At 33.1% G+C, this 4,844-nt stretch overlaps 1 non-coding gene across 1 annotated transcript; it reads right to left on the minus strand.

Moving 5' to 3' along the window:
- Nucleotides 1-4,356: 4,356 nt before the first annotated feature.
- LOC128287739 (small nucleolar RNA R71) lies at nt 4,357-4,463 on the minus strand. Its single transcript, XR_008278439.1, has one exon. It is a non-coding gene; the product is annotated as a small nucleolar RNA R71 (small nucleolar RNA).
- Between the last annotated feature and the right edge of the window lie 381 nt (nt 4,464-4,844).

A 4,844-nucleotide genomic window follows, 5' to 3' on the forward strand; every position in this document is an offset into this window, starting at 1 on the left:
ATATATTCGGCATATGCTAAGTAGAATATTATATATATGTATCCATGTTATGCAATTGTTGTAGTTAGGTACAAATGTTATAATGGTACATCTTATTTATATGAAATGAAATGATGTATGTTTGCATGTTTTAAAGTATGCGCATATAATATGTAAGATGATAAGTTATTTTATATTTAAATTATTCGAATGACATAAATGTTAAGTATACATATATGATTGGTATATGAAATGAAATATACTTGGTTATGAGTTCAACATTCGATTTCCATGATTCCTTGGTTGTATTGATTGAATATAAATTTGGAAATTGAATGAATGATAGAATTGAAGCATGTTAGATTGGTTTTAAATTTTACTAGATGATTAGTATTGACATGATTATATTATTTAGTGTAAAAATTGAAATGAATGTCTGTTCTGAGTTATATTTTGATCGGTAATGCCTCGTAACCCCATTTCGACGATAGATATGAGTTAGGGGTGTTACATTTTATTGGTATCAAAGCTACGGTTTAGTCGAATTATTATTTAATTAAATAATTAAAGTTTGAAAATGGAATTAAGTTAATTGGTAAATGTGAATCTATTGAGCATGGAACATTAAATATTTTTAATAGATTCTTTTACAAAGAAAGTTTCCATAACTTTAATGAAATTAGAATTGCATTGAAATTTTTATTTAATTGGAAAATTAATTTAAATTAATTTAATAAATAATATTTAATTTTGGAAACAGAAAAATCATGTATTGTGTTGAATTAAATTATAAAGTGTTAGGTTAAAAATTTAAGAAACACATATAATTGGGCCCAGTACAGGAGTAGCCCCAAAAGCCCCCTCCTAGTTAAACTAGAAGACTAGTTTTTTTATCAAATAAGTATTATTTGTGTTCTACTAATTCAACCAAGATTCTTCAATCTCCTTTATAAATAGATGACACTGGTAAAGCTAAAGATGCACAAGCAATACACAACTTTGAGATTTATTATTCTGTCCAAAAATAGTGAGAATTTAATTTCTAAGTATAAATTTTATTTTCTAAGAATAACAACTCTACTGGTTTCTATTGAGAGAGAGTTGATTTCCTATTGAAAGTAAGAAATTGTTTTCTATTCTATGTTTGATTCATAATTGTTGAGCCCACACTCAAATTGATTTGTGGTACGAGATTAATGGAGAATGTCGTTCGGTTGAAAGCTAGGAACGTTTAGGATCTGTCTCACACAAAGCATAGGTACTTTTCGAAAAAAATTATTGCTATAAATATCACAAACAGACTCAATTTTCAAATTTTAGTTTTCCTCTATGATAAAAAAAAATCACTTTTAAACTAGATTTTTTCCAGAAATTGGTATCCAAGTCAGGTTGTGCTATATTTATAGTATAAATTGATACCGAATTTTCTCTATAAGATGTGACATTCTTATGATTATAAGCATGTTTTCGATTATGTATGTGAATAAATGTATTTTAATATTTTATTATTTATATGATAAAGTAATTTTACTAAAGTTGTGATTCCTAAAAATGACAATGGTTGTAATTATTATTTTAATAATTTTTGGGATATGTAATTAGATCGTGGAGTATCATATCCAAGTAGGTTTTATTATTATTTTTAGAATAATTCATGTGAGTTGAAACAACATAAGTCTTATGTAACCAAGATTTTTTGCGCAACTAAGTAAACTGAGACGCATCCAGAACTGGTCAAGATGACATAAACCTGACCTAGCCAATCGGTAAAAGACCAAAAGTGGTCCGACAGTGGTCAATGGTGGTGATTTGGTAGGGTCCAGTGACTTCATTTATGATATTTAAATTGAATGCAAAATATGTTAATGAATACATGTTATAAGCATGACATATAGTTTAGGAAAAGAATGTCACATGTACTTGTCATATATTTATTAATCATTCATAATTGAAATCGGATATAAAACCCTTGCATGTTTTTTAAAACATTGAGTGGGAGAATATCCCTAAAAAAGATTTACAGCCTCCATTAATGGTCTCTTGTGGTGGCATGATAATTTGTCAACCCCAAGGTAGGTATTGTTATGTGGATCTCACTAAGGAGATTTCCTTAAAAGAAATAACTTTCTTCTGATACCATATAATAGTTTGTCAGCCCTAAGGTAGGTATTATCATTTGGAGTTCACTAAAGAAATTTCTTTTTTATATAGGAGAACTAATCTTACGTGTTACTCGTTAAGATTGTCCCAAGATGACTCATTCGCGGTATGATAAATCGTAAATTATACATATTTTTACCTCATGTTTAATGCATTTTATAGATGATTTCTCATTAGAATTGGGGAATTCGATGCTCTTAATGCTTTAATTTCATGTTTTGTACGTAGGAGAGCACCGAGAGTCAAAAGGAGCCAAAAACGAGCCAAAAGGGGACAAAATGCACCAAATCGAGAAGATGACACAGCCTAAGCCTTGCCACACGGGCAGCTCACACGCCCGTGTCTTTCGAGGGTGTCGACCAAGGCTTTCATGATTCACACGGCCTGGCAATTGACCCAAACGGCCGTATGCAATTTAACGGATCGAACACGGCCTGGCAATCACGTCACACAGACGTGTCCCTGCTAAGCCCAAGTTAAGTCCAACTAGGAAAAGGCCACTTTGAAGGGTTTCTAGGCATTCCAAGGCCTATAAATAGGCACTAGAGCAAGAGAAAAAGGGAGACGGAGAAGAGGAGTAAGGAATTACCCTAAGGAAGCTGATTGATCCATCTCAGAAGTCGAATTCATCATTAAAACTGAAGATCTCTCCTCAATTTCCCTTCAGGAGTTTTGGGTTTTCTTTATGTTTTGTATTCTTTATTCTTCTGAGATGTTTTCTTATTTACGTATGAACTAAATCCCCTAAATACCTAAGGGGAATGAAACCTAAGACGAATCTTGTTATTATTTTCTGAATCGTAAGATAAATATTTAACTTGTTCTTAATTATGTGTTCTTAATTCTTATTTTGATATCCCAGGATACTAATTCAAGACACGCTCTTATTCAGAGGAGGAATAGACCCTGTCTAAGAGTACATTTGCCATAATTAAGCGGAGTTGATTGCGCGCCTAGAAATAGGGTGACAAGATTTTGCCGGATTAAGGTGAAACCTACTAAGGGGATCCATAGATCGAGTTAATGCAACCCTATAGTGTTAATTAGAGAAAAGTATCAGTTATTCAATCTAGGGATTAGACGTTATTAGTCTTGAATAGGGATAATAACATAACTTAGGGATCTCTACTGAACAAGTTGAATGAATAAATCGTCCGATTCGGAGCTAGAATAACAAGTAAAGTCTAGGTGGATTTTTCCTTAGGTATTGTCTTAAGTCAATCGATTTTCCCAAAAGCAATTCCCCAATTCTTTTCTCTGTGCGTTCTTAGTTTAAATAATTAGTTAATTAAAACAAACCCTTTTTATTCTTAGGCTGGATAATAAAATGATAGTTATTACTAGTACTTTTGGTTCCCTTGGGTACAATATCCCGGTCTTGCCGTTACTATACTATTGTTCGATAGGTGCGCTTGCCTTTTCGTCGTGATAATAGTTAGTCTAGGTTTGATCTTCATTATAAATATTTATTACTTGTTACGAATCACTGCGATCAAGTTTTTGGCGCCATTGCCGGGGAACTGAAATATTAGGAACACTAAATTTTTATTACTTTAGCCATTTATTTTTCTTGCAATTTAATTTAATTTAATTATTATTATTTATTAATTTACTTTTTCTTTCTCTTGAGAGGTTTTTATAGTTTATAACTAGAAGAAACCCGTCAGGACCTTTACTTTTTGACGAAGAAATCGATCGAACAGTTCGTAGAAATCAAAGAGAAAAAAGGCGTAGTTTACAATACACAGAAAACGAACAAGAAGACAATACTCAACCTCCAACCGATGAGATGGCTGAAAACCAAGACAATCAACTACCTCCTGCAATTGCAGCTAATCAAAATCCTGCTTCACGTACTATGTATGACTATGCTAAACCCTCTTTAACAGGAACTAAATCAAGTATAGTTAGACCTGCTATTGATGCGAATAATTTTGAATTAAAACCTAACACTATTCAGATGGTACAGCAGTTTGTTCAGTTTGAGGTTTGCAGGATGAAGATCCCAACACTCACTTAGCAAATTTCCTGGAATTTTGCAATACATTGAAAATCAATGGCATTTTTGATGATGCCATCCGTCTTCGGTTATTTCCCTTCTCACTGAGAAACAAAGCTAAACAGTGGTTAAACTCGTTACCACGAGGGTCTATCACTACTTGGGAGCAAATGACCGTGAAATTTTTACTAAAATATTTTTCGCCGGCTAAAACGGCTAAATTATGCAATGATATCTCTTCTTTTGTGCAGATGGACTTAAAAACACTTTATGATGCATGGGAGAGATACAAGGATCTATTGAGAAGGTGCCCTCACCATGGGTTACCTCTATGGCTGCAAGTTCAAACATTTTACAATGGTGTGAATCCCTCGACAAGACAAATGATTGATGCAGCCGCTGGCGGAACCATCAACAATAAAACACCGGAAGATGCCTATGAATTTATAGAGGACATGTCACTGAATAACTATCAGTGGCAAGTTATGAGAACAAAATCGATGAAACAGTCGGCATTTATAACATCGATTCAGTCACCATGCTCTCTAATCAGGTAGAACTTCTCAATAAAAAGATTGATAGTTTTCTTGGTTCTACGCTAGTACATCCAGTAATGAGGTGTGACTCAAGCGGAGGAGGTGTGCATACAGAATACTAATCCTTCAATCCAACAACTGAAGAAGAACAAGTCAACTAAATGGGTAAC

Source organism: Gossypium arboreum, chromosome 13 (assembly GCF_025698485.1).
Source record: "Gossypium arboreum isolate Shixiya-1 chromosome 13, ASM2569848v2, whole genome shotgun sequence".
NCBI lineage: Eukaryota > Viridiplantae > Streptophyta > Magnoliopsida > Malvales > Malvaceae > Gossypium > Gossypium arboreum.